Source organism: Capra hircus, chromosome 21, assembly GCF_001704415.2.
Source record: "Capra hircus breed San Clemente chromosome 21, ASM170441v1, whole genome shotgun sequence".
Taxonomy (NCBI): domain Eukaryota; kingdom Metazoa; phylum Chordata; class Mammalia; order Artiodactyla; family Bovidae; genus Capra; species Capra hircus.
In genome coordinates this window covers 4,779,234-4,802,386 of record NC_030828.1, presented here as the reverse complement: position 1 = coordinate 4,802,386, position 23,153 = coordinate 4,779,234, and the positions used below count along the sequence as shown (strand labels likewise).

The 23,153-nt window shown below is 41.9% G+C and overlaps 1 protein-coding gene and 1 pseudogene across 5 annotated transcripts in view; one reads left to right on the top strand and one right to left on the bottom strand.

Moving 5' to 3' along the window:
• Nucleotides 1-23,153, top strand: part of LRRK1 (leucine rich repeat kinase 1) — a 141,399-nt gene that overhangs the window by 59,065 nt on the left and 59,181 nt on the right. The window lies entirely within an intron of this gene.
• Nucleotides 4,252-15,351, bottom strand: LOC102177930 (annotated as a pseudogene).

The window sequence follows — 23,153 nt, the reverse complement described above, 5'->3', positions numbered from 1 at the left end:
TAACTTACACAATGTCATATGTCAATTGTAGCTCAATAAAACTGGGGAAAAACACATACGGGAGTTAGTTCTAGTTCGTTTACCATTTTAATAACAAAAATAGGGTTGCATTACTTATATGATCTTCAATTTGGCTCTTTAAATTCAGCACTCTATCACTGACTCCCCCTCGTTCAGTCAATGTAGCTGGGTCTCGTTCTTTTTGATATATGCTTAAATCTAGAGTGAATATAGCTTAGTTGACTCGGCCCTTTTCCTGGTGGTGGACATTTGGATTATTTCTGGGTTTTGCCCTTGTGATATTGCCTGATTTCTAGGGTATTTCTTATGTAGATCAAAGTCCTGAAAGTGGACGTTTTGGAATCGCTTCCCCAAACGCTGTGGTGACTCAACACTGTCACCAGTGTGACATGGGGATTTCTATTCCCCACACCCTGGCCAGCACTGGGTGTCCAGGGGCATTTTAATTTTCATTACTCTGATGGGTAAAAATGGAATCTTCTTGTTTTAATGTCCGTATTTCTTATCTTAATCATGTTGAGCAGCTGTGCATATCCTCATAAATTATTTGTGTCTCCCCTTATGTGAGTTGCCTGTTACAATTTATTGATTATTTTTCTCAAGGATTACTCACCTTTTCCTTCTAATTTTGAAGAGTCTTATTGTATATGAGAGATTTTTGTTTATCATAGATGTTTCCAATATTTTCCCCAATCCATTATTTGTCTTTTATCTTTTGAGATAACAAAGATATGCGACTGCTACTGCTACTGCTGCTAAGTCACTTCAATAGCGTCCGACTCTGTGCGACCCCATAGACGGTAGCCTAGCAGGCTCCCCTGTCCCTGGGATTCTCCAGGCAAGAACACTGGAGTGGCTTGCCATTTCCTTCGCCAGTGCATGAAAGTGAGAAGTGAAAGTGAAGTTGCTCAGTCATGTCCAACTCTTCAAGACCCCATGGACTACAGCCCACCAGGTTCCTCCGTCCATGGGATTTTCCAGGCAAGAGTACTGGAGTGGGGTGCCGTTGCCTTCTCCAAAGATATGCGAATATATAACCAAATATATCTATCTTTTCCTTTATGGCATTTAGGTTATATAAGAAAGTCATTTTCCCCTCAATTTTATGTAAATATTCTCTTAGAGTCTTTTATACTATTTTGACTCTTTTATTTTTTACATTTTAGGTATTAGTTTTCCTGGTATTTCTTTGTGTATGTGGTTTGAGGGAGGGAATCTAACTTTCCTCTCTTCCACGTGGATGATCAAATATTCCAGCACATTTTTTAAAGTAAAATTTGATTTTCCTTCTGGATTAAAATGTCACTATTGCCATTTCTTCCAACATATATTTATATATATTTTGGGATTCTCTGCACTGGTCCACTAGCCTTTTAATCTATTTCTGTTCAAATGCCATGCTGTTTTGATTACAGGCATTTTATTTAAACCTTACGACTGGTTAATGCAAGTTTTCTACTCCTTATTTGCTTTTTTCAAAAATACCCTAACTGTTGTCAGACATTTGTTTTTTCCGTTTTGTGCATGTCCCACGGTAACTTCCATGGTGACTTGTGCTGCATTTAGGTCCTTTAATAGGATTTTATAGTTTTCCTGATAAAGGTTTCCTGAACCTATTTTGTTTATTTTTTATTGTTTTTGCCATTGTTTGAATGGAATGTTTATCATTCTTTCCCATTTCCAGCTTGACATTGCTGATATGAAGGAAAGCTCTTCTGTCTATTTATTTGTTTTACCCAATCCCCTTACCAACCTCTCTTATTAATTCTAATAGTTTTCAGAGAAGTTCCTCAAAACTTTTAGGTATTTATCAAGTTATCTGCAAAGTCAAAGCAGGTTTATCTTGTCTTTTCTAATATTTATTTAACTTTATTCTGTGGCTTATTGTGTATTAGCAGAAATGTCAAAAGTTGAATCATCTGAAACGAGCAGATGTATCTCTCTTGTTCCTGATTTTAAAGGTCTTGGCATCAGCATTTTTGGTAAATAGACTATTGCTATATTTAGGTAGTTTCCATGTATTCCTCTTTGCTTAGGTTTTTATTAAGAAAAGTTGCTGGATTTTATTGGATCTATATTAGCAGCTGTGGATATACTCACATAGTTTTTCTACTTTCATCTGCCGTTCTAATGAATGATAGTAGGTGTTGCCCCAATATTTAAATCTTGTAATAAATGTTAATTGGTGTTATTATGGATGGATTTGACCTATTGATATTTTATTTACAATGTTTGCTTCTGTATTTATAGGTAATTGGTCTATACTTTTCTATTTCTATTGTGTTTGTGATTTTGGTATCAGACAATGTTAGCTTTTCAGAATGACTTGGAGAACTTCCCATTTTATTACAGTTTGGAGAAGTTTCATAGGAATTATTTATTGCTAATGGTTGATTAGATAAAGCAGGTCTTTGTTTTCAGACATCTTTTGAAACCATTGGTCAGTTCAGGTTCTCTGCTTTTGCTTACATGCAGTTTAAGAGGTTATATTTTGGCAGAAAATCATCTGTTTCCTTTAGAGTTTTGAATTTGCCATCATGGCATGTTACATTTACCTTTTTTGGTAATTATTTTCTTCTATGTCTGTAGTTATATTTTCATTCATGTTATTGATTTATGATGTTGAACAGTTTTACTTTTTCTCTTTTAAATTTAATCAGGCTAGTCAGGGTTTTATATATTCTAAAGGTCCTCATGGAGCCACTAGATTTTATTTATTTTTAATGATTTATTTTGTTTGTTTCTTCATTTACTTTGGCTTTTATCTGTACTGAAACCGTCTTGACATCATCTCTGAATATTTGGTTGATGGGCTTGTGGTCAAGCACGGCTCTGGTGGGAGGCTTCCCGGCTCGGCTCTAATCTGGGCTCCAGGCCCCACTGCTCTAGGACCTCCATCTGGTTCCTTACATCTCTGGGTCTTGGTTTCCTCATCTACTGATTTTTATCTAGTTCTTCATATAGTTCTTAAAGTTTTTGGTTTGTACTCCTGGTTTATGGCTTTATAACCCATTTGGACCTATTCATTATGTCAAATATCTGCCTTAACCCCGTCAAAGCTTCTATCCTTAAAATTGGGTTTGTCTGCTCTGCACATGACATACTTCCCTTTTTTCCTTTGCATCTACCTTGTATAAGCTTTCCCAGCCTTTATATTCAGTTTTTTCTTTGTCTTAGGTGTATTTCTTATAAACAACATTGTGTTTTTTTCACTTTAAATTATAATGATATTTTATTTTGCATAGTCACAGCATTTGACACTTCAAAAAAAGATATAACACTGATAAATTACAAAAGTAGATATACTTGTCAAAGTTACAACAGACATAATGTTTAGCTGAGAATCAGTTCAATAGCAAAAGGCTCTAAAGGTTCCAGATAAACCAATACTTGTTTGGAATAAGATATGCAACTTTCTTAATGATGGGCTTACAGAAGAGGTCCTGGTTCCATGTGGTCAAGGTTACAGTCATAAAACCTAAAGTTTTAGCACAATCGTGCTTCAGACTAAATTTTAAATAGTTATGATAGTTTACACAATATGTGATGGACTGCCTTCTGCAAAAAGTTACAACTTGAAGACTTCTTTCAGGCATTACCAGGACCTAATATGTGTGCATTGTAAATAATTCTGAAAAGAGCAAACTTCATAGGTTCTGATACTCATATCTGACATCTCAAGTTTTATGACTGGCAGGTCTTAATGCTCCTGGACTTTGGGGTTTACAAGGTAGCAATATTTTAAATTTGTTTAAGTAGGATGTGGGGAAAATTAGGATCAAATGGGCATACATTTCTTGACTATATAGTGCCATTACCCCTCAATTAACTCTATAAGGAATGATTAAGCATCAAAAGCTAAAGCAATAGTTTTTTATGTTAAAATGTAAATACTAGTTACTCCATACTAGTAACACTTTAAAGTTGCTAAACTCTTTCCCTTGTAGAGATAACATACAGAAATGAACTGACAGAAGAGAAACAAATTATGAAAAATGCTAATTACCTAAATGGATCCATGTCCACCCTTTGTGTCTATTTCATACATTCTTCCCACCCACCGCACTCCAAAAAATGTTCAGATTATTACATCCCAAAGTAATCTATTCCTGAATGACTTTTCAAGAGACAAACCTCCCTACAGTGTATAAGCTACTTAAGTGTACACCTTCTATGATGATGTACTTTGATTGTCCTAGCTCTATACTTTGGAAATCTGCTCAGGTTTAGTCTCCTTTTAGAACCTTTCCAAATAAACATAATTAGGATTTGTGATACTTAAATTCAAAGACAGTGCAGATTATGTGACACCTCCTCTTTTTTGGATTAAATGAAAACCACAGGATTCTGTGTGACTAAAAGCTAAATCTGAATTACTCGTGTCTGGCATTGTGTAAATATATTTTTAAGTTCATTTGGTTGGACTTTTTTAACTAGTTCAGGTTCTACAGGGCTCTTCTGAACATTTGCCACTGCAAATTTTATCCCCTGGGTTAATCCAGCTTGGGTAATGTTAGCAACCTGTTCTGTGAAACTTCAAACCTTTGCAAAGGGAGAGACTGCTCTATTGCTACAGCTCTCTGAAGGAAAAAGAGTTACATGAAGCCCTGTCTCAAGTTCAAGCATGCTGGATTTGGAGCTGGTGGTCTTTTGAGTTTCAACTGACACAAACTGTGGCCCTGTTGCGGAAAAAGACACATCTAATTGAGATGGTGGAGAAGGTATCTGTTTCCATTGATTCAATTGAATTTCTTCATGAGAAACTTGATTAGCCATTTGATTTCCTTTCTTCCTATCCTGCTGAGGAACAGAGCTGGTTTCTGATAGCTTGGTCATTTTGTTTTGTGCATCTTGAACAAATCTGTGACAGCAAATATCCACAGGCTTGGCAAAGCCAGGCAACGTATGTATGATGTCAGCAGAAGGACTTTTCTTGGCCTTTTCCAAGCCCACGTTCATGAGCGATAGTAACCTCTGAAGGAACATGAATGCTAATATCAGTGCCTCTAGTAAACTAAGATCTTCTGGCTAATTGAGGTGCTGAAGCAATAATACCAGTTAGGAAGAAATAGTCTACTGTCCCTACACTCTCTGAAGAGTTAGCTAACTTCCTGTCTTCATCAGACTTAGAATTTGTATGGAATTCATCAGAGTGGTATGAGTCATTATCTGAAGACATTTCTCCATCTGACTCTGCCTGGGCTTTCTTATCCATCACACTTGCATTTTCCATGGTTTCAAGACTATTATCTGATTTCCAAAGATTGACTTTTAAGTTTGGTTTTAGAAAGTTAACTTTCATTTCGGAGTTTATAGTTTCTAAACTTCCATAGATTGCCAGTATTTACAATGAATTTGGTCTGTATCACTTTTTTATTTAGAGATGATGCCAATGATGTCTTTGTGAGGTTTACTGATTTTTCTCTCAAGCTTTCCCTCTATTATAGGTACATCTAATCTCACGGCTTGCTTGCTGATCTGCAGCACCTCTGCAATGCACTGAAGGGTATCTTTTCCATCCTCTTCTGGATTGTGCGTTACAGCTCTCAGTGTGTGATAACAGCCACTTGCTTCTATATATCTTCAGTGCCATCTCACGCAGGACAAATTTGGCTAACCAAAGAGTGGGTTCGGGACCTATTTCTATTTTTCCCAGATCTACCAGACTTAGATGTTGATCAGTTCAGTTCAGTTCAGTCGCTCGGTCATGTCCGACTCTTTGCGACCCCATGAATCGCAGCACGCCAGGCCTCCCTGTCCATCATCAACTCCCAGAGTTCACTCAGACTCACGTCCATCGAGTCCGTGATGCCATCCAGCCATCTCATCCTCGGTCGTCCCCTTTTCCTCCTGCCCCCAATCCCTCCCAGCATCAGAGTCTTTTCCAATGAGTCAACTCTTCGCATGAGGTAGCCAAAGTACTGGAGTTTCAGCTTTAGCATCATTCCTTCCAAAGAAATCCCAGGGCTAATCTACGTCAGAATGGATTGGTTGGGTCTCCTTACAGTCCAAGGGACTCTCAAGAGTCTTCTCCAACACCACAGTTCAAAAGCATCAATTCTTCGGTGCTCAGCCTTCTTCACAGTCCAACTCTCACATCCATACATGACTGCTGGAAAAACATAGCCTTGACTAGATGGACCTTAGTCAGCAAAGTAATGTCTCTGCTTTTGAATATGCTATCTAGGTTGGTCATAACTTTTCTTCCAAGGAGTAAGCGTCTTTTAATTTCATGGCTGCAGTCACCATCTGCAGTGATTTTGGAGCCCCCAAAAATAAAGTCTGACACTATTTCCACTGTTTCCCCATCTATTTCCCATGAAGTGATGGGACCAGATGCCATGACCTTTGTTTTCTGAATATTGAGCTTTAAGCCAACTTTTTCACTCTCCACTTTCACTTTCCTCAAGAGGCTTTTTAGTTTCTCTTCACTTTCTGCCATAAGGGTGGTGTCATCTGCATATCTGAGGTTATTGATATTTCTCCCAGGAATCTTGATTCCAGCTTGTGCTTCATCCAGCCCAGCGTTTCTCATGATGTACTCTGCATAGAAGTTAAATAAGCAGGGTGACAATATCCAGCCTTGACGTACTCCTTTCCCTATTTGGAACCAGTCTGTTGTTCCATGTCCAGTTCTAACTGTTGCTTCCTGACCTGCATACAGATTTCTCAAGAGGCGGGTCAGGTGGTCTGGTATTCCCATCTCTTTCAAAATTTTCCACAGTTTGTTGTGATCCACACAGTCAAAGGCTTTGGCATAGTCAATAAAGCAGATTCATCGTCATAACAGGCCATGAAGTAGACAGAGCTAGAAAGCAGTAATGCCGAATCAATGAGGATGTGCTCTTAAAGCTGTCTCTTGAGCCAAGCCATAACAATTATGTCATGACACGTAATATGAAGCAAATTCGACACCTACTAATTAGTGTTACTTCATCTTAGCTTCTATTTTGACACTAATATTTACATCTGTCAAACATGATCTCAGTCAAAAGCATCAAGTCCAGAAGGAAAAGCACTTGGCATATAACAGGCAGTTGAGAAAAATGTCTGCCCTTCCTCCACCCACATTTTTGCCAAAGTATAAGCTTCAGTAAATACTCAATTTTCCACTCCACCACCCTCTACTCCACTTAAACGGAAAAAAAAAACGACAACAGAAAAGAAACCCAGACCTTTTTTAAAACTCAGACAAGAAAAGAAAGGAAAGCTCTTTGGGTGCTTCCCCGCCCCCACGCCTGAAGGAAGGGCAGCCAGTCAGACAACCCTCCTTCCACGACGCCTCCATCCCCTCACGCAGCCCCACCCCTGCAACGGTCATCAGGGTACATGAACGGGAGGTTTTAGAAAAGCAGTGATTTTCAGGACAAATACAGCCTTACAGGAACTTTAACTTGCACAAAGGAGAAAGATCTGGAAAGTCACTGCCAAGTTGCCTCCTGAGGCTGGGCGGGCAGGAGCCGAGCCTGCTCTCCCAGTGCCTTGCTGCACAATCACAGCAGTCTGTGCCAAACCCAGTGCCTGTGGTGACTGCCTGTACTCTCAGGTTTGCCTTTGTCTTTGGTGTATTTCTTGTAAACAGCGCTGAGTTTTTAGTCCCAACTGAGAGGATGTCTTTTGAAAGAGGAACACACCTAATTCACATTTTTGTAGGACCCGTCATATTGCTTATGCCTTCCATCTTTTGGATTAAGCATGTGCGCTAAGTCCCTTCAATCATGTCTGCCTCTTTGTAAACCTATGACCTATAGCCCGCCAGGCTCCTTTGTCCATGGAATTCTCCAGGCAAGAATACTGGAGTGAGTTGCCGTGCCCTTCTCCAGGGGATCTTCTTGACTCAGGGACTGAACCCTTGTCTCTTACATCTCCTGCATAGACAGGTGGGTTCTTTACCACTAACACCACCTGGGAAGCCCCTTTTTGATTACATATATTTCTATTTCTTTTCTATTTCACTAAAGTCCTTGACTATGTGGATCACAGCAAAGTGTGGAAAATTCTTAAAGAGAAGGGGGTATTAGAGCACCTTACCTGCCTCCTGAGAAATCTGTATGCAGGTCACAAAGCAATAGTTAGAAACGGACATGGACCAATGGACTGGTTCAAAATTGGGAAGGGAGTATGACAAAGCTGTATATTGTTGCTCTGCTTATTTAACATATACAGAGTACATCATGCGAAATGCTGGGCTGGATGAAGCTCAAGCTAGAATTAAGACTGTGGGAGGAAATATCAGTAACCTCAGATATACAGATGATACCGCTGTAAAGGCAGAAAGTGAAGAGGAACTAAAGAACCTCTTAATGAAGGTGAAAGATAAGAGTTAGAGCTGGCTTGAAACCCAGCCTTCAGAAATCGAAGATCATGGCATCCAGTCCCGTTACGTCATGGCAAATAGAAGAGGAAAAAGTGGAAACAGTGACAGACTTTATTTTCTTGGGCTCAGAAATCACTGTGGACATTGACTACAGCCATGAAGTTAAAAGATGCTTGCTCCTTGGAAGGAAAGCTATGACAACTCTAGATAGTGTATTAAAAAGCAGAGACATCAGTTCTGGTTCAAGATGGTAGGGTAGAAGGATGTGTGCTCATCTCCTCCTATAAAAGCACCAAAACTGCAACCAGCTTTTGAACAACCATCAACAGGAGGACACTGGAAGCCACCAAAAAAGGATGCCCCATGTCCAAAGACAAAGAAGAAGCCACACCAAGATGGTAGAAGGGGCACAAACATGTTCAGATCAAACCGCATACCCGCTGAATGGGTGATCCACAAACTGGAACAACAACACTGAAGTTCTCCCATTGCTGTAGAGGTTCTAAGCCCCGTGTCAGGCTTTCCAGCCTGGGGGTCCAACAAACGGACTGGGAACCCCTAGGGAATATGACTCTGAAGGCCAGTGGGACTTGATTGCAGGATTTCCATAGAACTAGGGGAAACAGAGACTCCAGTCTTGGAGGGCAAAATAAAATCTTGCATGCACCCAGACCCAGAAGAAAGGAGAAATGACCCATATGGGAGGCTGGACCAAAACTACCTGCTGGGGTGGGGTGTCTCCTAGGTCAGGAGGGGTTCAGGGACAAGGGCACTGCAGCAGCAGTCCTGGAAGGTCCCCCTTGAGGTAAATGCTCTTGGAGGTCCCCATTAACTCTGCCATAGGGTTTGTAGACCCCAGGACTGGGTCACCAGGCTAAACAACTAACAGGGATGGTGGTCAACCCCATCCTTCAGCAGATAATTGGATTAAAGCTTTACTGTGCAAGGCCCTGCCCACTAGAGCAAGACCTAGTTTTTCCCACCCTGTCCCTCCCATCAAGAAGCCTGCTGAAGCCTCTTAGCTTCATCCACCAGAGGGCAGACAGAAGAAACAAGGAGAACCACAGTCCCACAGCAGCTAGAACAAAACCACATTACAGAAAGTTAATCAGGATGAAATAGCATAGAATGATGTATGTCCCAGATGAAGGGACAATATAACCACCACCACTCCCAAAAATCAACTAACTGAAGTGGAGATATGCAGCCTTTCAGACAAAGAATTCAGAATAATGATAGTGAAGGTTATCCGTATCTCAGAAACAGAATGAAGAAGATGCAAGAAGTGTTTGCCAAAGACCTAGAAGAGCTAAAGAACATACAAACAGAGATGAGCTAGAAGGGATCAATAGCAGAATCACTGAGGCAGAAGAACAGTTAAGTGACCTGGAGGACAGTTCAGTCGCTCAGTTGTGTCCGACTCTTTGCGACCCCATGAATCGCAGCACGCCAGGCCTCCCTGTCCATCACCAACTCCCAGAGTTCACTCAGACTCACGTCCATCGAGTCCATGATGCCATCCAGCCATCTCATCCTCGGTCGTCCCCTTCTCCTCCTGCCCCCAATCCCTCCCAGCATCAGAGTCTTTTCCAATGAGTCAACTCTTCACATGAAGTGGCCAAAGTACTGGAGTTTCAGCTTTAGCATCATTCCTTCCAAAGAAATCCCAGGGTTGATCTCCTTCAGAATGGACTGGTTGTATCTCCTTGCAGTCCAAGGGACTCTCAAGAGTCTTCTCCAACACCACAGTTCAAAAGCATCAATTCTTCGGCGCTCAGCTTTCTTCACAGTCCAACTCTCACATCCATACATGACCACAGGAAAAACCATAGCTGACTAGATGGACCTTAGTCGGCAAAGTAATGTCTCTGCTTTTGAATATACTATCTAGGTTGGTCATAATGGTGGAAATTGCTGCCGCAGAACAGAATAAAGGAGAAAGAATGAAAGAGAATGAAGACAGCATAACAGACCTCTGTGAAAGTGTAAGTGTTAGTCGCCAAGTCATGTCCAGCTCTTTGTGATCACAAGGACTATTGCCCACCAATAGCTGAAGAAAACTTCCTGAACATGGGAAAGGAAATAGTCAGCCAAGTCCAGGAAGCACAGATTCCCAGGAAGGAGAAACCCAAGGAGGAACACATTGAGAAACATGGTAATCAAGCTGACAAACATTTAAGATGAACATAAAATAGTAAAAGCAACAAAGGGAAAATGACAAATAGCATACAAGGGAACTCCCATCAGGTTATCAGTTGATTCTCAACAGAAACTCTACAAGCCAGAAGGGAATGGCACGATATATTTAAAGTGATGAAAGGGAAGAACCTGCAACCAAGAAAGACTACCCAGCAAGACTCTCCTTCAGATTTGATGGAGACATCTAAAGTTTTACAGACAAGCAAAATTTAAGAGAATTCAGCAACATCAAACCAACTTTACAACAAATGCTGAAAGAACTTCCTTAGGCAGGAAGCACAGGAGAGGGAAAAGACCTACAGAAAATAAGCCCAGAACAATTAAGAAAATGGGAATAGGATCATTCATAGTGATAATTACCTTAAATGTAAATGGATTAAATGCACTAACCAAAAGACATAGACTGGCTGAGAGGATGAAAACGTGCATGTATGCACTTCTGCTGACCACATCACTCTCCTTGACCGCCCCCTCCCCAAATTGTGTGTGATTATTTTATATTGTTAGGTTAGTCATGTTCCCATTATGGCTTGCAGTTATAATTATCTTTTACTTTTTGTCTGGCTATTGATTGTGAAACTGATAAACATCTTTTACTATTGTGATTATTAACTATTATTCGTTAAATACCATTGTATCATGATTGGTCGACAGAAAAGTAATAGAATTCTGTATCACCAAAATTACCATTTAATAGAAAAACCTGTAATCTCTTTTTAAAACCCAGACCCATATCATAATTTTCTTGGAATTTTTTTGAAAAATACAAAGGCCCAGGTATTGCTTTTTTTCTCCAGAATGCCAGATATATCTCTAATGAGGAGCCATGTTTAAAAACGACTGGACTATGATGATCTTTTATCCAGTTTGTTTCGCTTTTTCTGTTTCATATTCATTGCTCCCATTTCATTTAGTTTATGTTTTCCAATTTATCCATCTCTTCTTTTTTTTATGTTCTTAAGCCTTTATAAAGCATTGCAGAAAAACTTTAGTATACATATATATAAATTGTGTGTATAATATATATATTTTCGGAAACATGAATTTTTGCCTAACTAAAAAATTTGTGACATTTTGATGCTACGTGTTTGCCTTAGTATGACTAAAATGCTAGATTTCTAAGTTGAAAGAGATATAGAGCAAGCAGCAGAGGTTTATTGTATAGCACAGGGAACTACACCTGGTATCTTGTAATAACCTATAATGGAAAATAATCTCAAAAATAATGTGTGTATATGTATAAATGAGCCACCTTGCTGTGTACCTGGAACACTGTAAGTCAGCTATTTTATTGTTGTTCACTCAGTCATATCCGACTGTACAACCCCATAGATTGCAGTATGCCAGGCCTCCCTGACCCCCATCTCCCAGAGTGTGCTCAAACCTATGTCCATTGAGTCAATGATGCCATCCAACCATCTCATCCTCTGCTGTCCCCTTCTCCTCTGCCTTCAGTCTTTCCCAGCATCAGGGTCTTTTCCAGAGTCAGCTCTTCATATCAGGTGGCCAAGGTGTTGGAGCTTCAGCTTCAGGATCAGTCCTTCCAATGAATATTCAGGATTGATTTCCTTTAGGATTGATGAGTTTGATCTCCTCACTGTCCATGGGACTCTCAGGAGTCTTCTCCAGCACCACAGTTCAAAAGCATCAATTTTTTGGTGCTCAGCTTTCTTTATCGTCCAAGTCTCACATCTATACATGACTAGGTTTGACCATATGGACATTTGTCAACAAAGTGATGTCTCTGCTTTTTAATATTCTAAGTTTGTCATAACTTTATTTCTAAGGAGCAAGCATCTTTTAATTTCATGGCTGCAATCAATGTCCACAGTGATTTTGGAGCCCAGGAACATAAAGTCTGTCATTGTTTCCCTTTTTTCCCCATCTATTTACCATGAAGTGATGGAACCAGATACCATTATCTTAGTTTTTTTTTAATGTTGAGTTTTAAGCCAGCTTTTTCACTCTCCTCTTTCACCTTCATTAAGAGGCTCTTTAGTTCCTCTTCACTTTCTGCCATTAGGATTTCCCTGATAGCGTGGTTGGTAAAGAATCGGCCTGCAGTGTAGGAGACCCCATTTCGATTCCTGGGTCAGGAAACTCTGCTGGAGAAGGGATAAGCTACCCACTCCAGGATTCTTGGGCTTCCCTGGTGGTTCACCTGGTAAAGAATTTGCCTGTAATGCAAGAGACCTGAGTTTGATCCCTGGGTTGGGAAGATCCCCTGGAGAAGGGAAGGGCTACGCACTCTAGTATTCTGGCCTAGAGAATTCCATGGACTGTATAGTCCATGGGGTCACAAATAGTCAGACATGACTGAATGACTTTCACTTTCACTTCACTTTCATCTGCATATCTGAGGTTATTGGTATTTCATCCAGCAATCTTGATTCCAGCTTGTATATATGTGTATATATGTATATATATGTGTGTATATGTGTGTATATATATAGAGAGAGAGAGAGAAAGAAAGGGAAAAAAAGTACAGACATCACTGTGCTTACAAAAGTCCATATAGTCAAAGCTATGGTTTTTCCAGTAGTCATGTACAGATGTGAAAGTTGGACCATAAGGAAGGCTGAGTGCCAAATAATTGATGCTTTCAAATTGTGGTGCTGGAGAAGACACTTGAGAATCCCTTTGACTACAAGGAAATCAAACCAGTCAGTCCTAAAGGAAGTCAACTCTGAATATTCATTGGAAAGACTGATGCTGAAGCTGAAACTCCAGTACTTTGGCCACCTGATGTGAAAAGCCCCCAATGCTGGAAAAGATTGAGGGCAGGAGAAGAAGCGTGTGGCAGAGGATAAAATGGTTAGACAGCATCACTGACTCATTGGATATGAATTTTAGCAAACTGGGAGATAGTGGAGGACACAGGAGCATGGTGTGCTGCAGAGCATGGGGTCACAAAGAGTCAGACATGACTCAGCAACTAAACAGCAACGTTTCCTTTTTACCTTTTTCTTTTCTTAGTATTTATTTACTTATTTATTTGGCTGCTTAAGGTCTTAGTTGTGACACGCGAGATCTTTGGTCCTTATTTGTGGCATGTGGGATCTAGTTCCCTGACCAGGAATGGAACCCAGGCCCCCTGCATTGGGAACTCAGAGTCTTAGCTACTGAACCACCAGGGAGGTCCCTTTTTACCTTTTTCTAATCATTTCTGGTTTGTGAGTTTCTAGAGAACACTGATATTCTGTTTTCCACACCTTACCTCTCTGTACCTTGGCTTGTCTCAGTTATAAACGGAGGTAGTTATAGTATCTACCTTGGAAGCCAGCTGTGCACTTAGCCTAAGGCCTGGCACATAATAAATCTCAATAAACCTTAAACATCAGCTTCATGTTGCAAAAGGAAATAATGATCATCTAACCCTTACATGTGTATAGCGTTTAGTGTTTTTCCCAGCACTTTCTTATCATATTTGAACCATATAACACTTCAGTAAGAACTGCAAGAAATAGAATTTGTTTACCAGATGAAAATATTGAGGTTTAGAGACATTCTGTTACTTGTCTGAGAACAGAAAATATTAAACAGTGATGCTGAGACCAGAATCTGAATCTTTGTAACTTGGGGATCTTCTCATTTCACGATCCCTGCAGTGTATGTACCCCGTAGGTCTTTCATGGAGATCAGTGGTTCTTGCACTTTTCTGTAATTGGAGTCCCTGGTGGCTTTTAAAAATCACAATGTGAAGGCCACGTTGTACACTACCTAAATCCGAATCTGTAGGATGGGACCTGAATCAGTAGTTTTTTAGAAACTTCCCAAGTGACTCTAACAGGCACCTGGTGACTTTCACTTTTTTGGTTTAAGGTTAAACCTTAAACCTGTGTCTGTGATATTTTCGACCGGTAATTCCTGCTAATTTGCCAGGGTAGGGATAGAGCGTGCATGTGATTATTGCAATCTGTAAATGAGAACGCAAAAACAAGACACTTGCTTTTCTTTCCCTTGGCTCTCTTGGGTAGCATCGGAAGAGAAAATGAAATTGCAGTAGAGCCTGAGTCATAAGGACTCTTTGGGCTTCCCCAAAGAGGGTGGTGTTTTTTTTTTATTATTATTATTATTCAAGTGAATTTCATACTCAAGCGCCTTGCAGTAGGTGCGTTTGGCTGCTCGGATCGCTGACCTGTGACAGCACTTTCCTTCTGTGCTGCCAGCAGAAGAGAGGAGGTTAGCGTGGGGGGGGGGGGGGTCCAGCCTCAGGAATGGAGCCAGAGGTAAGTGCCCTGACCTTCCCAGGTGTGCAGGGGGATTGAACCGGCATTTGGGGTTTAGAATATTGGACTAAGGCTTCGGCATCAAAAGGGTGCTTGGCTGCCATGTGTACACAGCCTGAAATCTCCCTGTATTCCTGGCCATTCATGGCAGCGACCTTGCTAAAGTAGTCGTCTTGTTTCCTTCTGTTTTTGTGCTCTGCCTTCCCCACCAGCCAGTTGGTATTTTTTAGCGTAATTTCTGCCTCTGCGGAAGCTATGGCTGGTTGAGGTTCCCCACGCCTCTGTGTCAGGCCCAGCCTAGTTCTCAGGCTGCCAGAATCTGTCTCTGCCGGCAACCAGGAACGGCCGAGAAGCCCATGTTGATTTTCCACCGTCAGCGGGCAGTTAGGTCTTGATGGTGTTTGGAGAGGAAAGTCTAGGAGCCTGCATCACATGGTCTGGATGCATTTTGCAAAGAGCAAAAATGAAGCCAAGTCAGACCTGACCAAAATCGTTCCTAGCTCTGGCTCCCGGGTACCCCTCTGGAAAGTCGCCCAAACCCTTGCCTGGATGTTTAATGAGCTGGCCTGTGTTCATGGTGACCATCCTGTCAGTGTTTGCTTTGTTGCCATGAGAAATAACACTTTGGTGTTGGCATAGCCAGAAAGAAACAAATGCCAGGAGGCCAAGGCAGGGCCTGGACTTTGCATGGTATTTGTCCCATTCAGCAGTGAGAAGGCTGGGCTGGAGGGCTTGCTGGGCTGGTCTGAGTGCTGGAGTAAGTGGATTAGGGCTGAAATTTTTGAAACTACCCAATTGTGAACTTACTAATTTTCTTTAGACGTCTCTAATGATGTCAGATCTGATAGTGAACCTAGAGAGGACCATTCATTATACCTACTGCTGCTGCTAAGTCGCTTCAGTCGTGTCCGACTCTGTGCGACCCCATAGACGGCAGCCCACCAGGTTCTCCGGTCGCTGGGATTCTTCAGGCAAGAACACTGGAGTGGGTTGCCATTTCCTTCTCCAATGCATGAAAGTGAAATGTGAAAGTGAAGTCGCTCAGTCGTGTCTGACTCTTAGCCACCCCATGGACTGCAGCCCACCAGGCTCCTCCGCCCATGGGATTTTCCAGGCAGGAGTACTGGAGTGGGGTGCCATTGCCTTCTCCGCATTACACTGTCATTATTACTGCTGGCACTTTGGATCAGCTCTGGCTTATGATGCACCCTGCACATTTCCAGTGGCCGGCCATCCAGATGCTGGTGTCTGTGCCCGGGCACAAAGGGCCTGGCTGCCCTGGGGAGCTGAGGCCGCCCTTCTGAGGCATCAGGGTGGTCTGGAGGGTCCGAGGAGGCACACGCGGGCGGCTCGGAGGGGCACCCCCGCCGCAGGGCCGGCTGCTCAGCTCTGCTCGGGCCGCCGTGAGCAGCTGACCGAGGGCTGCTGGCGCTGGGGGAGGTAAGGCTTCTGGGACGCATCCTTGCCCCAGTTAGGCCTGGGGTTTGGTGTCAGGGTCCTACCCGAGAACTGTGAGCTCTCCAGGGCATCTCTGCATCTGTACGGCGCGCCTTTTCGGCTCCTCGCAGCCTCCTCGGGCGGGGCCGGGCGGGGCGGGTGGTGTGGCTGGCCTGGCGGGTGCGCAGCAGCACCGGGCGGCCTGAATATGCGCGGTTCTGCCTCTTCACCACCGGCTTGTGTGAGAGGAGCCCTCACCTGCCCTGTGAGAGTTACTAAATATGAGCTCAAAATCAGAACGGTCATGGCCTCTGAAGTAAGCTCCGCTTTTCCGTGCCCTGGAATTCAGCCGATGATCCTGCACGTGTCTATTTTCTCTAGTTTCCGAATGCCACAGCTTTCTCCACCCTCATGCCCTGTTGACAGGCCTTCTCTATGGAATAAACTTGCCACTGTGACGCCGCCCTCACGGTGAGTGCTTCCTGGAACTGGAGAACAGACAGTGAGGGTCACAGAGGAGAACAGGTGAGCCAGGGAACCGTGTAACCTTCCAGGCAGGTGTTCATGCTGGGCGTCCCTAATGGGACATCCCTAATGGATCATCAGACATAACACAAAGCAGCAGTTATGCAAACCACTTGCATTTAATTTACAATGGAGAAAATGATTCATAGAGATACAGAAATACTATGATTTGGAATATGTGACAAGCTAGAAAACACATAAGGAAAGAATAAGAGGAGAAAAGGAAACACTGTCAAAGGTCATTGAAACTATTGGATATCAGCATTGTTGTTCAGTCCCTAAGTCACGTCTGACTCTTTGCAACCCCATGGACTACAGCCCACCAGGCTTCCCTGTTCTTCACTGTCTCCCAGCGTTTGCTCAAACTCATGTCCATTGAGTCAGTGATGCCATCCACCCATCTCACCCTCTGTTGCCCCCTTCTCCTTCTGCTCTCAATCTTTTTCAGCATCATGGTCTTTTCCAATAAGTTGTCTCTTCACATTAGGCGGCCATAGACAAGTACATTCATAATTATGCTAATTAATTCCAGACAGGTAAAAGTTAAGCATTGGAAACTCGCTAGAATATATTTTAAAAGCACATTTATTCCAGTTATAAAAGAAAATGATTATATTTCAAAACTTTAAAGGTATGTCAAGATGTATAGTCACAAATAAGATAAATGATATATATTAAAATTAATTATAGTAAAACATAGTAATATAGTAAGATATATTTTTACTATAGTATACTAGTATAGTAAAATATAACTTTTAAAGAAATATTAAAAAGGAAAACATTAGAAGATACTTGAGAAAAAAGAACTGACAGAAACTGAAATCCAAAAGAAGTAATTGATACAAGTATATGTCAATTGATAATTGAGTTTAATTCAGTCCCTGTTTATAGATCACCTATTAGATGCTTAGCACTCTGCAGTGTGTGGGAGACCCAGGTTCGATCCCTGGGTCGGGAAGATCCCCTGGAGAAGGAAATGGTAATCCACTCCAGTATTCTTGCCTGGAGAATCCCATGGACGGAGAAGCCTGGTAGGCTACAGTCCACAGGGTCACAAAGAGTTGGACACGACTAAGCGACTTCACTTACTTACTCACTTACTCACTTACTTATATGTCAATTGATAATTGAGTTTAATTCAGTCCGTGTTTATAGATCAGCTGTTAGATGCTTAGTACTCTGCAGTGCCCAAGCCAGAGCCATGGTCATATTGCTTACAAATGGCCTTGGGTAAGAAGTTCAGAGAAATGAATGGTTAATTTACATAAGAGAAAACACAGGCAGTAAATCATGGCATGGAAACACATACAACTTTATTGGAAACTACAGAAATAAAAATTAAAATAACTTGAAAATGCTGTCACATACCTGTTAAACTCACAAAAATAAATATAAATGCTAAGACACTTGGCAGCGTCAAAGAGAAAGGGTCACCAAAGCCTTGCTGCTGGCAATATAAATTGGTTCCATATGTGTAGAAAGTAATTGGCATCATGTGACAAAAGCTATAAAGTGCTTTTCTCCCAGAGAACAGCTCTGAATTTGGTATTTCCTTTCTGAAAGATACCTCTAGGACATAACTCAAAAGGAAAAAAAAAAAAGTAATTGCCACAAAGCACGACTATTTATAAGAAAGTAGGAGAAAACCCCCACTACCCAGCAGCAGGGGATCTGCAGCGCGCGTACTTTGCCCAGAGGCGGACACTGCCCAGCGGGGACAGTGCCCTGCCCGCGCTCCACACCGCACCGCCCCACCAGCTCGCCACACCTCAGCCCCAGCCCCGGGAAGGGCTCCCCTAGCCCACAGGCCGGGTCACATCCCTCTTCCTTCTTCTAGAGCTCCCTGCCCTTTTATTCATAGCACTTAAAGTTTGGGGTTGTCTGTTTAGGTGATATTCTTGTTTAATGTCAATTCCCCCATTTAACTGGAAGCTTCTCCAAAGCAAGAATTTGCTCACCCTGTATTGGCCCCTCAGTGTAGGGCCTGGAACAGGGTGAGAAGATGGTTGCTTAGATGGATGGATGGAACATAGGTGGGTGGGTGGATGGATGGGTGGGCTTCCTGGACAGATGCATGGATGGACAGGTAAATAGATGGATGGATAAATTTTTACACATGTAGTAACCTTCTGTTTACATAGGACTTCATGGCTAACAAAGTACTTTGCAAAACATTCTACTTTAATCATCTGTACAAATCTTTGAGGTAGAAATTTTCTTTATTTAAAAATTGAGGAAACAGAGTTCTCTCAAACAGCAACTTGAATAGGGTAGTAATTGCAAAGATAGTATTTTTATTTCTTGCTTTTTTCTTTCTCTCGAATTGCTACTGGCAAAATTCTTAAGTTGGAAGGAAGATTTTTTTTGGTAAATTTCCTGTTTTTGAAAGGAATGACCGAAATACTACAGGGAAAAAAAGCGCATGTTGATTTAAAAGCAGACCTTGTTTACCTATTTTTAAGAATTTTAGTGAAGAAAAAGTGATAAATTTTAATATATTTTGGCGTTTAGATGATTCAAAGACCACTTTTCTTTAACAAAATGAGCTTGATGGCTTTCCAGAAGTTACCACTGTGCTCTTTTGTTGGTATAGATCCTGCTTTGTTGGAGAACTGAAACCTTTGAGTTCAGTTGTTGATTTCCATTAGAGAAAATTTTGTTACAGTTTTTGCATCCATAGGTGTACATGAAGTTGACTTAGAATTTTAATGGCTCTTGCAGAGTAATTGGTTTTACTCATGAAATGAAGTGAGTCTTCTGTTAAGGAACCATGTATGTAACACAGAGACAATTAGTTCTTTGAAAGACTGGATTGAAAAAGAGCTATATTGAATCAGGAGCCTTTGGAGAGTGATCCTTTAGTTATTTTCCTTGCTTGTCTCGTATACATTATTTCGTTTTTTCTTACTGTGTCACTTTGAGAACTTTTTATTTTAGAAGTAAATCTTGCATTTCAACATCATTATTTGTTTTTTTAGCTCTGGCTGAGGACATCTCCCATAACTTAAACATTGTTTTCCAGTGGTTGATAGATTGTCATTTTATTCTTAGATTATTAAGGTACTTTTATTTTTAATTTAGTCATTGATTATCAACTTTATTATTTTCAAAATTCTAAAATTAGTTTTATTTAGCAACTTCCTTGTTTTTATTTCACTTTGTTTTTTCTATTTTTAGTCTGATTTGATGTCCCCACTTTCTTTTAGCTTTCCATTCTAAGCAGGGCAGGGCTAGTTTGTGACGCTTCACTTTTTCCTTTTGGTAACTGTTATCGGAGTTTTTGTCCCCATTACTTGTGATGCTTTTGTTGGTCTAAAAATATATTTCACTCTTATGAATTGGTTTTCCCTCCTGTGGTGGTGTTAGTTGTTCAGTCATGTCCAGCTCTTTGCAATCCCATGGACTGTAGCCCACCAGGCTCCTCTGTCCATGGGATTCTCCAGGCAAGAATACTGGAATGGGTTGCCATTCCCTTCTCCAGGGGGTCTTCCCCACCCAGGAATGGAACCCGAGTCTCCTGCTTTGCAGGCAGATTCTTTACTTCTGAGCCACCAGGGAAGCTGTTTTCGCTCCTACCCAAGCATTATTTGAAAGAGTATTTTTAGTGTCCAAATAATTGGAGACCTTTCAGTTCTGCTTTCATCATTGATTTCTACCTTTACTTTGCCTTTGTCCACTGATAAGATATGCAGGAGGCTTGCCTTTTCCCTTTTTTCCTTTTACTTTTGTTTCTTACTCAGAATGCTATCAATTTATGTGCAAGTTCATACTGATTTGAGAAAAGAATTTGGTCTTCTGGCCCCTACTCCCATTCTTATTATAATGTGTAATTTTATAATTTTCTATTCTTTTTTTTTGCATAAGAGACCTATCATATTCTGCTAATATTTTTCTAAAATTTTCATGAGTTTGTTTTTTATGAATTTGTCCTGGGTTGGAACCCAGAGATTTAGCATGATGTATTTTGGGGCTTTATCATCATCGAGGCACCTTGATTATCTCTCCTAATGCCTTTGAAATCATGTCAGCTATTTCATGGCCTTGTGACTGAACACAGTCAGTGGGGAGAGAACATTAGGCTCCTGATGTGAACTGTGATCCTGGTTCTCTTACCTTCAAACAAATTTCCTCACTGAGGCTGTTAATGTGCAAATTGTGCCTGAGCTTACAGGGTTACTATGAGGGTCATTTGAAAAAGTTCTGTGTATGCCTTGCAAAGAGTTACCAGGTATTATCATGCCACCTCAGCTCAACTTCCAGAAGGTTCTCCTACAGGGTTCAGTTTTGAGTGTGCCCCACTAGGCAACAGACTGTTCCGTGTTGACTGTTTAAGATGCCACTGCAGGATTGTTTATAAGTTATTTTTGTGCTTACATTTTGCATTGCTCTGACTTGCTTGGTTATGTTTCCCTTTTTTTTTTTCCTTTGTCTGAAATTTTATTGGCAGCTAACCACCACTAATTCTGACATTTATAATATTTTTAGCAGGAAGGCTTTTGTCAGAACTGATTTCATTTTTTTTCCTCTAAGTTATTTAATTTATTAACTGAGTCATTTAATTAATCTTTCTTCTGAGTTTAGAAGGAAGGCTATCCTCCCCTTTCTCTTTTCCTCTCCTTTCCCTTACCCCCTTTATTATCCTCAGGTCATTTTCAAATTTCTCCTTTTTCATCATAGAGTCCTCCTAGGCTTTTCCCTAAATTAATAACTGGTTTCACTGTCCTTTCCCTACATTTTTATTGTGTTTCTAATCTGCTTATCTCAAGAGGCATCCCTGTGGCTTTCAAGAATCTCTGCTTATTTCATTTCCTTTCTTAATCTGTGGGCTTCTGTTGATGAAATGTTCTGGATTCTCAGGTCTTGTTACCTTCTGTATCGGTGCCACTGTAACAAAGAAACAAACACGAGTTGGCTCAGAATAACAGGAGTGTATTGTCGCAAGTTCTGAAGGCTGCACATCTGACTCAGGGTGTTGACAGGGCCTGTGCTCCTTGTCACAGCTCCGGCGGAAGACCCTTCCCTGCCACTTCCTCGCATCCGGTGGCTACTGGCGGTCCTCGGTGTTCCTTGGCCTGTGGACCCATCACTCCAGGCTCATGCCGTCCCCCCACCCTGACTTCTCTTCTTTTCTCTGCACGTGTCCACCTCTGTGTCTCACCTCCCCTTTCCATAAGGACACCAGTCATTTTAACTTGATTACCTCCGTAAAGACCCTGTTTCCAAATAAACTCAAATAAGCTTATTTTCAGGTACCTGAAAAGAAACATATCTTTTGCCAGGACACAGCTCCGCCCATGACACCATCCCGTGGCTGCTACTGCATTTCCCTTGGCCTAGTCCGCCTCCGTGGTGGTCTCACACGCACAGGCAGATAGCCAGTCAAGCCCAGGCTCCTGCTCCTCCTTCCACTTTCAATGCCCCCTCCCTCCTGAGAGCCTGTCCCTGCCAGGTGCGTGGACTTGAGCAGGCACTCCGGAGCCTTGCACGGGGGGTTCTCCGGGCCGTGGCTGGGGGTGCAGTCAGTCCTCACTTGCCGTGGCCCTCACCTGCACAGGACGACTGGGCCAGAACTGCTGTCTCCAGCATGCCTATCCAGCTGACGCCCCGTCACTCAGAGCCTCCTCTGACAGTCTGGGCTCCAGAAGACACTTGCAGGCTTGAAATTTACCGCTAACTTGTACAGACCCATGCACAGACCCCCTTCTGCAATCACTGACGTTACTCGGAAGGCCTAGGATTTGTCTTCAGATTCTGCAGCTGACTCTGCTGCCCTGGGCACCTTCATTCTTAGGTTTATTTTGGCTTGTTCTTCAGACCTTTTTGTGAGTCTGTTCCTTTTTGATTACACCCGTTGGATTTGCACTCCTTCAGCTGTCTGGTGCCCTGACTACTCCTTTGGAGTCAGAAGGTAGTTCTTGTCTTACTGTCTATTTCAACAAAAAACCACCACCCAGGAATGTGCTTACTCACAAAAAGGAAGTCTTAGGTTCTATGTAGTCCAAAGAAAGAAAGAAAGTGAAGTCGCTCAGTCGTGTCTTGACTCTTTGGGACCCCATGGACTGTAGCCTACCAGGCTCCTCTGTCCAGGGATTGTCCAGGTAAGGGTACTGGAGTGGATTGCCATTTCCTCCTCCAGGGGATCTTCCCGACCCAGGGATCGAACCCAGGTCTCCCGCATTGCAGGTGGATTCTTTGCCATCTGAGCCACTAGGGAAGCCCTATGTAGTCTAAGGGTCCATGAATACATTTTAGAACGTTCTATGCATTTCTCCCCCACTTTAACTTATGTATCTTGACTGAAAAGTCTAATTGCACTGGCTGCCTTTTTTGTGTCATGCCTTGCTGTCACTGAGTTCCCGTCTGTCCCCTCAAAGGACAGTGAGATGAGAATATGAGGAGAAGGGACGCAGATTCTGCTTTGTGGG